Genomic DNA, 10,774 nt, shown 5'->3' on the forward strand with positions numbered 1-10,774 from the left:
AACACTTAAAGATTAATATCCTAGACATTAGTGAGTTGAAATAGACTAGTATGGACCATTTTGAATCAGACACTCATACAGTTTACTTTATAGTGAAGGAGAAATTCAAAAGGAATGGTGCCACATTCATCATCAAAAAGAACATTTCAAATTCTGTCTTGAAGTAAAATGCTGTCTGTGATAGAATAATATCCATACTCCTACAAGGAAGACCAGTTAATACCATTATTATTCAAATTTCCTACTAAATTTAGTGATGAAAAAGTTGAAACATTTTTAGTCTGAAATTGATCAAACACACAATCAAGATGCATTGATAGTTACAGGTGATTGAAATGCAAAAGTTAGAAACAAATAAGGACCCATATTTGGGAATTATGGCTTTGGTGGTAGAAACAATCTCATGATAGAACTTTGCAATACCAGTAACTTATTCAATACAAATACTAATTTTCAACAACATGAAAGGTGGTTATATATGTAGGCCTCACCAGATGGAATACAGAGAATCAAATTCTCTGAATCTGTGGGAAGAGACAATGAGAAGTACAATATCATCTACCAAAACGAGGCCAGGGATACTGTACAACAGACCATCAATTGCTCATATCCAAAGTTAGATTGAAGCTGATGAAAATCAAGTCCATGAGCATCAAAACATGACCCTGAATATATTTTACCCAAAATTAAAGATCATACCAAGAATAGATTTGATGCCTTAGACATTACTGTTCAAAGATTAGAAGAGTTGTGGGATAACATCAAGAACATCATACAGGAAAAAGGCAAAAGGTCAAAAGAAAAAAGGGCCAAAACAAATTTCAGAAGAGACTCTGAAACTTGCTATAGGCTAGAGAAACTAAATCAAATGGAAAAAATAAGGAGGTAAAAGAGCTGAACAGAAAATTCCAAGGAAATCTTGAGAAGAAAAAATCAAATATTATAATGAAATGTACAAAGACCTGGAGTTAGGAAACCAAAAGCATTTCCTAAGCTGAAAAAACTGAAGAAATATTCAGACCTGGACGAGTAATACTGAAGGATTCTATGGGCAAAATGATTAAATGATACAGAATGTATCAGAAGAACATTGAAGGAATGCACAGTTGCTGTATCAGAAAAGATTGATTTTCAGTTATTTCAAGAGGTAGCATAGATCAAGAAATGATAATACTGAAGGAAGAAGTCCAAGCTGCACTGAAGTCATTGGCAAAATAAATAAATAAATAAATAGAAGGATCAAATAATTAACAGAATATAAATTGAAATCTTTCAATACACTGATGCAGCACTAGAGGTGTTCAATCATCTATGTCAAGAAATTTGGATGACAACTACCTTGCCAACCAATTTGAAGAGATCCATATCTGTGCCCTTTCCAGAGAGAAGACCCAAGAGAATGCAGAAATCATCAAACAATATCATTAATATAACATGCAAATAAAATTTTTCTGAAGGTAATTAAAAAATGGTTGCAACAGTACTTTGACAGGGGACTGCCAGAAATTCAAGCCGATTCAGAAGAGGCCATGGAACAATGGATATCATTGTTGACATTAGACCTATCTTGGGTGAAAGCAGAGAAGAGCAGAAAGGTATTTACTTGTGCCTTACTGACTATGCAAAGGCATTTGTCTATGTGGATCATGACAAGTTGTGTATAACACTGTGAAGAATATATTTCAGAATATTTAATTGTGTTCATCAGGAATTTGTACTTAGACCAAGGAGCAGTCATTAGAACAAAACAAGAAGATACTGAATGGTTTAAAATCAGCATAGGTGTGCTCCAGGGGTACATCATTTTACCTTATTTATTCAATCTGTATGTTGAGCATGTAATTTGGGAAACTAGACTATATGAAGAAGAATACAGTATCAGGATTGGAGAAAGACTTATGTTAGCATAATACAACCTTACTTTCTGGAAGCAAAGAGGACTTGAAATTCCTACTGAATATGAGTACCAAAGACTTTAGTATGGGCTGCATCTTAAAATAAAACAGCAATCTTCAATATTGGGCCAATAACTAACATCATTATAAATGGAGAAAATACTGAAGCTATTAAATACTTAATTTAGCATGGGTCCATAATCAACAGCCATAGAAATACCAGTCAAGAAATCACAATACATATTGCATTAGGCAAATCTGCTGCAAAAGGCCTCTTTAAAGTGTTAAAAACTACAAAGATATCAGTTTGAGAACTAACATGTGCCTGACCCAAGCCATGGTGTTTTCCATTGCCTCATATACATGTAAAAGCTGGAAAATGAATAATGAAGGCTGTAAAAGAATTGATACATTTGAATCATGATGTTTTCCAACAATATTGAATATAGCATAGACTTCCAGAAGAACAAACAAATCTGTCTTGGAAGAGGTGCAGCCAGAATGCTCCTTAGAAATAAGGGTGTTGAGAATTTGACTCTTGCACTTCGGACATGTTTTCAGGAGGAACTTGCCCTTTGAGAATGACATCATACTTGGAAAAGTGGAGGTTCAGCTTTAAAGACAAAGACCTGCAACAAGATGGATTGACACAGTGGCAGTAATGATGAGCTTAAATATAGCAATGATTCTGAGTATGGCACGGTACTGTACAGTGTATCGTTCTATTGTGTATAGGGCCACTATGAGTCAGAAGTGACTTGACGATAACTATCAACAACAAAGGAAGCTCTGGTAGCGGAGTGATTATGAATCAGGCTGCGAACCTAAGATTTCTGTAGAATATCATCAAAAAGAATGATTTATGGATGATTAGAAATCTGGAACAGAAAGAGACAAAAAAAAGCTCAGAGAAAACTATATGAGTTGTTGGAAGAAACCTTTTGTAACATTATGAAAGACAACAAGATAATAATTCAAGTAGCTGTTCGAACTCATGACAGTTTGGGCTCCAAAAGAAAATTACCAAACATATTATAATCAAATTTCCAAAGAATCCTGAGAACGGCTCAGGAAAAACAAAAATGTTATCTATAAAGAAGAAACGATAAGATTCAGAACTGATTTCTCAGCAGAAAACATGCAGACAAGAATGCAATCAGATGAAATCCTGAAAGAAAAAGAATCAAATACCAAGAAAAACTGCCCCTCAAATATGACTGCAAAGTTAGAACATTTCCAAACAAATATAAATAAACGGAATTTATAATAACCAACTCTACAATACATATTTAAGGGAGTTATTTGTATAGAAAACCAACTACAGCAGACAACAATATGAGATTAACATACATGACAACACCACCCAGAACTCAATACAGACATAGAAGTATCCAAAGTAATACAAACATACAAAACTGAAAATAAGGAAACAAATATATCGAATTATAATGAAGACAACTACAAAACAAAGCGAGGGAATAGTGTAATTATAGAACTTCCATATGGTGAAGAAGTTAAATAGATACCAAGATGAAACAGACTGTTTTAAACTGGAGAAGAAATTAAATTCCAGAGTGACCTCAGAGAACATTTGTATACCTTCTCATTAAGATAAAAAAAAGAGGAAAACCATAAGCATTTAGTAAACATTAAAACAATAATGACTAAAATGATAAGAAAACCCGTGAATGAAATGAACACAACACAGAAAATTATGTGGAACAAAGAGACCAGTAACACTACACACACACAAATAGCAAAATGACAGCAATCAATTCACACTTATCAATAATTACATCGAATGTAAATGGATTAAATGCATCAGTCAAGAGACAGAAAGTAGCATAATGGATAAGAAAACTCGATCTTTCAATATGCTGTCAACAAGAGAAACACCTTATACAGGAAGATAAAAATGGACCAAAAATCAAAGATAAGAAAAAAGAAAAAAAAATCACACTAGTGGCAATCAAAAACAAGCAGGAGTGGCAATATTAATTTATGAAAAAATAGACTTTGAGGCAAAAACCAGCATAAGAGACAAAGGAAAACATTATGTAATGTTTAATCAGTCAGTTGTATAAGAGGACTGCGTTAGTCTGTGTTTTTAATAGAAGCAAAACCAATGAAGTTGATATATGTATACATAAAAAGAGGCTTATATCAAGAAAATAGCTCACAAAGGTGTAGAGGTGAGCAAGTCCCAAGTCCACTGGTCATATGTCAGACTGGAGTCTTCTGACACATGTAACTGCAGGACTGATGAACCAATATAAGCAGGTCAGAGGTCAGGCAGACAGTTCTGGCAGGTGTGATGAGCAGGAGATTGGCAGGTCAGTCAGCAGACAAACAAGTAAGATGGTTGACTGTGGATGAACCCCAGGATAAGCCGGTGATACAGCAGGACACTGGCTCAAGTATGAAGAACCAGATGTTGAATGACAAGTCAGATGCAGAATCCAGAACAAACAATGCTACAACCATCAAGAAAGAACCACAAAGAGTATGTGTGAAGAATGAGATCCCTACCTGGAAAAACAGTGACAGCAGAGGCAGTGGCATTGAGTTTCTAGGTCCATGGACCTAGTACAGCTTAATGTATATAAGCAGGAGACAGACTTTGAGAATTGCAAACTGGTTAAAGGCATTTACATATTGACTAAAGGAGGAGGGTAATTCTATAGGATAAACACGGGACCGTGAACCACAAGCTTGGCAATTCCAGTCCACTAGCCACTCCTCATGAGAAAGATAAAACTTTCTGCTCCAACAGAGATTTACAGCTTTTGAAACCCTATACACAGTTGCTATGTATCAGACTGACTTGACTGCAAAAAGCAATGGTTTTCCTAGATTCATTCTTTGAACATTCTGATTATTAATAAATGTTTGAAGCTGTTCTCATTTTGAGGTGTTGCTTATCATTAAATGAAGGTCCTGAAAGTTTTGTTACAGCTATTTTTATAATATCAGCTCTACTTTGAGAAGGAGTTCTTATCCTGCCATATTTTGAGTGTCTTCCAACATGAGGAGCTCACCTCCTGGCACCAAATCATATAATATCCCCCTGCTATTCACAAGGTTTTTAATGATTAACCATCCAGAAGTTGTCTGTACCTGTCCACAATGGGTGACTCTATTGGTATTTAAAATATCAGTGACATAGCTTCCAGAATCACAGCAACTCAAAAGACACCAAAGTCAAAGTAATACAAAATGACAAGTGTTTAAGTATGCCTGTGTAAATGAAGATATAAGAAAGAGAACACTAACATCAACTTCTTGAAAGAGAAAAATGAAGTGAAATATAGATGGTGAAATTATTGTTATACCACTATGCAGACAAAAAGTGAGTGATGAAAATTAAAAACAAATGGAATCATTAGTTCTATGGATGAATGGAACATCTGTCTCCATGACTATGAGACCAGAAGAACTAGATAGTGCCCAGTTACCACTACCTACTCATTTGAAGGGGATCAAATTACAAGGTACTGAATAGAATGGGAGACCATGTGGACCAAAACTCAAAATTATTAAAAAGTCCAGGTTGACTGGTCAGATTGAAACTGATGGAATGCTGAGACTATGGCTCTTCAGGCATGTAACTGAACTCCCTCCCATTGCTTAATATTTAGCTAAACAATAGACAGATATATAAGGAGACAACAGTACTAGTTAGGTATGTATGCACACTATAGTATGGTCAACCATTTGAGACCAAAAGGGCATACTTTATCTAAGGACAAAATTGAAAAGGGTTTTAAAACACAGGGAAGAAGGGGGAGAGGTGATGTTACCCTGAGGGGATTGCAATCATTGAGATGAAAATGAAATTGGATGTACAATTGATGATGATCAGCTCTGTACATCTTCATTCAATTCACAATGTTGTTGTTGTTGTTAAGTACCGTGGAGTCGGTTGCGACTCATAGTGACCCTACAACAGGGTTTCCGAGGCTGTAAATCTTTACAGGAGCAGCATGCCTCATCTTTCTCCCATGGAACTGCTGGTAGTTTTGAACTGCTGACCTTGAGGTTGGCAGCTTGACTCGTAACCACTACGCTACCAGAGAAAGGTAAAAAAGAAAAGCTAAGGACAAATTTAGGTACCCTAATACATGACATACACACATAGCAAACAGAAAAAGCATTAAAATTTCTTTTTTCCTTATTTTGTTCTTATTGAGGATACTGCTTTAAGAGCTGTGAGCGTGAAGATTGATATCCTGTCCTCAATGAGCTCTGAGTCCTGTGTGGAGCTTTCTCATGCTATGTGTAAATGAATTACATGTGAATTGAGCTAGAGATGCCCCTTCTCACATCCCACAGCAGCTCAAGCAGCCTTTTCCACTTACACTAGTGTGTGGTATTTGTTGCTATGGAGTTATCTGACTAGTTATATCAGGGTTGCTTCTGTTTTGAAGTAGACCTGTTCTCCATAAAGCTTTCAATGGCTGGCTTTCAGAAGTAGTTTTCAAGGCCTTGCTTCGGAAGTGTTTTTCAGTGTCTTTCAGTTGCTAATTACATTTCCAGCCGAAATTACATGAATCATCTTTAGTCCTATCTCATTGGTTGATGATGTCTGAAAATGCACCACTAGAGAGTGGATGCCCCTGCAATGACTTGCCTGTGTACCTCCACCTCACACTGTCCCCTGATAGTAAGAGTATATGGAGTAGTGAGGTAGTATCTCATTAAGTTGAACTTGGGTATTCCTGAAGTGCTATTATAATCTTTCAATTACTTTCTTCCTCCTGCTTCTAAAAGCATAAGCTATATTTTTCTGAGTATCTTTCAGTGCATTTTAGTAAAATAATCATCTGTTAATAATATCTTAACATTATGTGTTTGCCTGTTAAAATCACTTCTTTGCCTTGATTTGTTGAGTATGTCAAATAGCATAATGCTTTTAATTTTTTGACCTTATATATTTCATTTCAGTATGTTTCTTTTGTTAAATTACTTCCAGCACAACCTTTCAAGGAAAGTTCAAGGGATTCTTAACTGTGATTTGGAGTTGAATTAAAGTAGACAAGGGAATCTTTTGTTGGAGTGATTACATCCTTTGAACTTGAAACTTAGCCTTGAAACACTTTTGGTTTACTGAATCACTAAAGGTGAAAAGGAATGTGAAGCTATTTAAAACAATTAATAGTGCCTCGTTAATGCATCAACTGTGATGGAAAGAACATCCAGATATGTTGAGCTATTCTCAAACTCCTCTATACCTGTAGCGTCCGCAGTTGGGAATGTTGTCTAACTCCGTTACTACCTTGCCCAATGCCACAGATGTATTATTAATCCTGTGAGACTCCAGTAATGAGGATTCAGCCTGAGCCTCAAAACCCATGTCTAAGTGCTCCCTGTCCTTCCTCAGGGTGTTTAAATCACAAATGAGGCTTTTTCAGATTTTTAGCATTAACACAAAAACCATTCTTCCATTTCACAAATGCACCATGTAGGCTCTTATATACAATCGCTATGATAGAGCTGCTAGCCACATCAGCCCACTGTTATAATCAAGCTTTTTGTGATAAGAATGTTTTAAACCATCTTGACAAATGCTGATAATTATAGTAGTTATCATATGGAGCACTCAGTATCCTCAAAGGGATTTAAGTGTATGATAAAATCTTCCTTTCAAAGGAGTTTATCAGCCAGCAGATTTCCATTCTTATGTATAGAAAGTGCATTTTAGATACATAAAACCACAATAAATGAGCTCTTAACTATGTCAACCATTGTAGTAATCAAGCCCTTTTCTTTCTAAAGTATTTAAACTATCTCATTAACTGTACTTCTAGAGGATATAATGACATTCCCCCACATAAGCAAGGGGATGTCTTGCATTTATATCCTTTCTTATCAGACTCCAGAGTTTCAGCAATTTGGTCACTGGGATAATTAGGCCACCCGGGCTCCTCAACCCCCTTTGCCTACCTGTCAGCTCTAATGACTGGCAAGAGATCATTTACGAAATTGAAAAAGTTGCTGTGAGGCTGGAGGGAAGTGTAGGACAAAGTAAGCAAATTTATAACCTGTCACCCATAAAGGCTCTAAGGAATAATTTATGAGCTCTCGAAGACAATGTCAGTTGAATGGTTCAGAAAACATGGACTTTTCTTATGTAAGTCCTGAAACCTTTATCTGCTGATTTGAAACTATGGAAAAGCTTAATCAGAATTTTCTGCTAAGGCTCTCAAAGACCATCTGAGTGAGTTGGGGCAGTCTGCAGACACTGCCAGCTTCTGCCTGGGCATATTTGGGTTTAGCTATTGATTATGGCTAAGCTGTCTCTTGACTGAATTTCAGAGCTTAGAGGTCAAAGACCATCTTTCATATCTCAACTCTCCTACTAGCATTTTCTACAGCTGGCAATAAATGGGAGCTATGACGAAAAAGAATGATATATATTATGTTCTCTGAAATCAGATTTATTTCTTTAGCATTTTAAATCAGTATATTACACTATTTTTCTACTAATCAATTTAGAATGTAATCATGGTATATACGTATAATCAAGAAATGACTATTGTTTTATTGTTAAGTGCCATCGAGGCAATTTCAACTCATAGCGACCCTGTATAGGGTTTCTGAGGAGTGGCTACTGGGCATGAACCACTGACTATGGGGTTAGTAGCCTAGTACTTACCCTACAGCACCACACCAAGAATCCAAAGGAATGATTTGTTGTTGTTAAGTGACATCAAGTCTGTTCTGACTTATAGTGACCCTGTATAGGGTTTCCAAGGAGTGGTGGTGACTTTGAACCACTGACTTTGCGGTTCAAACCAACACTGCAGTCCAATGCTTATCCTACAGCACCACAGCGAAGGAATGACTTGTTGTTCTTAAGTGCCATTGATTCAGTTCCCACTCAGCAATCTTGTATAGGGTTTCTGAGGAGCAGGTGGTGGATTTGAACTGCTGACCTTGTGGTTCGCTGTCCAGTGCTGATCCACAGTGCCACACCAGAAGTTCAAGGAATGATTGTTGTTGTTGTTGTTAAGTGCCATCAAGTCAGTTCCGACCCATGACAACCCAGTATAGGGTTTCCGAGGAGCAGCTGGTGAGCTTGAACCGCTGACCTTGCAGTTCAAATGGCTTTGCAGTCTGGTGCATTAACCCACAGCGCCACACCAGGACTCCATATTACTTAGGTTTAAATCATAAAAATGAAAGTTAACTTGTTTACTCAATTTAAATTTCTAATAAACCATTTTAAAATGGTGTGAGAAAGATAAGCTGGAGTCTTTTACATGATCATTAATCCTGATGCTTTCACATTGAATCAACCATATAAGACCCAGAATGCAGCATTTGACCAAAAACAAAGCTCAGAAGACTGGAGGTGACAGGGAAAGAAGGATGAATGGGTACAGGGCTAAAAGAGAAAGTGGGAAGAATACTATTACAACAAAGAGATTGCAAGCAATGTCATAAAATAAAATGTGAATGAACTGTTGAAAGGAAAACTAATTTCATCTGTAAAGTTTCACCCACACTACAATAAAGACTAAAAACAGAAAAAGTTAGTGTTAAACTACTGAGCTAGTGATATTGTGGTATCAGTACAATTTAAGACCTGTGAAGAGAACTGTCACTTACATCGACTGTTACCTTCTTTGTGTGACTTTCAGGAAATGTGCTTATAGCAGCAGCACACCATAAATTCATACAATACTTTTCACAATCTAGGAAAATGGCAAAAGCAAAGCCAAACGAATTGAGTGGTACTGAGGTGCTGATGTTGTTTGTATGGGGGGACACAAACAAGTTTTGTCATTCTGAGTAATGTGTAGACAGTTATCTGATATCAAAACCACAGGAAGATTTATATCTCTTTATTGAGAGCGGTTTTTATCCTATGGGAGCAATGAAACTGAGAAAAATCAAAAGCTTCATGTCAATGGAAGCAATTCCCCTCTATCTCACTTGATGTGGTTCTGTGGCATTATGAATTAAGTTACCATTTGTTCCCCTTCTTTAGGGAATGGAACATTCCATGCCGTTTTCTTCCTGCATAAACCCATTTCCCTTTTTTTGAATTTCCAGTGTGCAGTGTTAAATTCTCATTGTGCTATTTATTAGGTGTCTTCAGTTAGAAGCACACTGTGTTCTTTCATGCTTCATTGCTCTGGGCACGACAGCAGACAGCTCTCTACAAATCTAAAAGAAACCTACCTTTTAGGTATCTTAAGGGGCAAATATTGGAGAGATGAATATGAAAATTCTTGGTACATTTCTCCTTGATGTTAATTGTAAGTTTTAACTATTGTCCAGGTTACTATTTCCTATAATCATAATCCACTTTCCATGGTCAAATTTCCTCAGAATCTTCTCCATTTGTTTCTGCCCCTAGAATCTGCTAAGTCTGTGTACATTTACTAAGTTCATTTCATAGAGTCAAAACCCTGGGCTGTCACAACTGCCCTAGACCTGATAGTGAAGTATCCTCTGACCATGCTACTTGGAGAGAAGTAGATAAAATAATGTTGAGAAATTGTGTGCCTCAGTGTTGTTTGGCATCAGAGGTTCATGATGATTGGAACTGAAAAGTATGTCAGCATTTGTCCTCATTCTGCTGCTCAGCATAGTGTTTCTGACAAGCAATGCTTCATCATAGAAGCAGATTTGAGAAAGACTTGCAGCACACTTTACTTCCATAAATCAAAGAGCAGAGCTGTATACATGCTCTTATTTAGGAATGAATGAAATTGAAAATGAAATGCCTAGTAATTAATACTTAGCTGAAAATGTTAGCAACTGGAACAGGAAAGGAAGATGAGAGAATGAGGACCAGATGATTTATTAAATTGACAAAATCCCTAATTTTGCAATTTAACACTAATTCTCTTTGTACTGCTTTCTGTAGA

The sequence above is a fragment of the Chrysochloris asiatica genome, unplaced genomic scaffold (genome assembly GCF_000296735.1).
Source record: "Chrysochloris asiatica unplaced genomic scaffold, ChrAsi1.0 scaffold00136, whole genome shotgun sequence".
Taxonomy (NCBI): Eukaryota; Metazoa; Chordata; class Mammalia; order Afrosoricida; family Chrysochloridae; genus Chrysochloris; species Chrysochloris asiatica.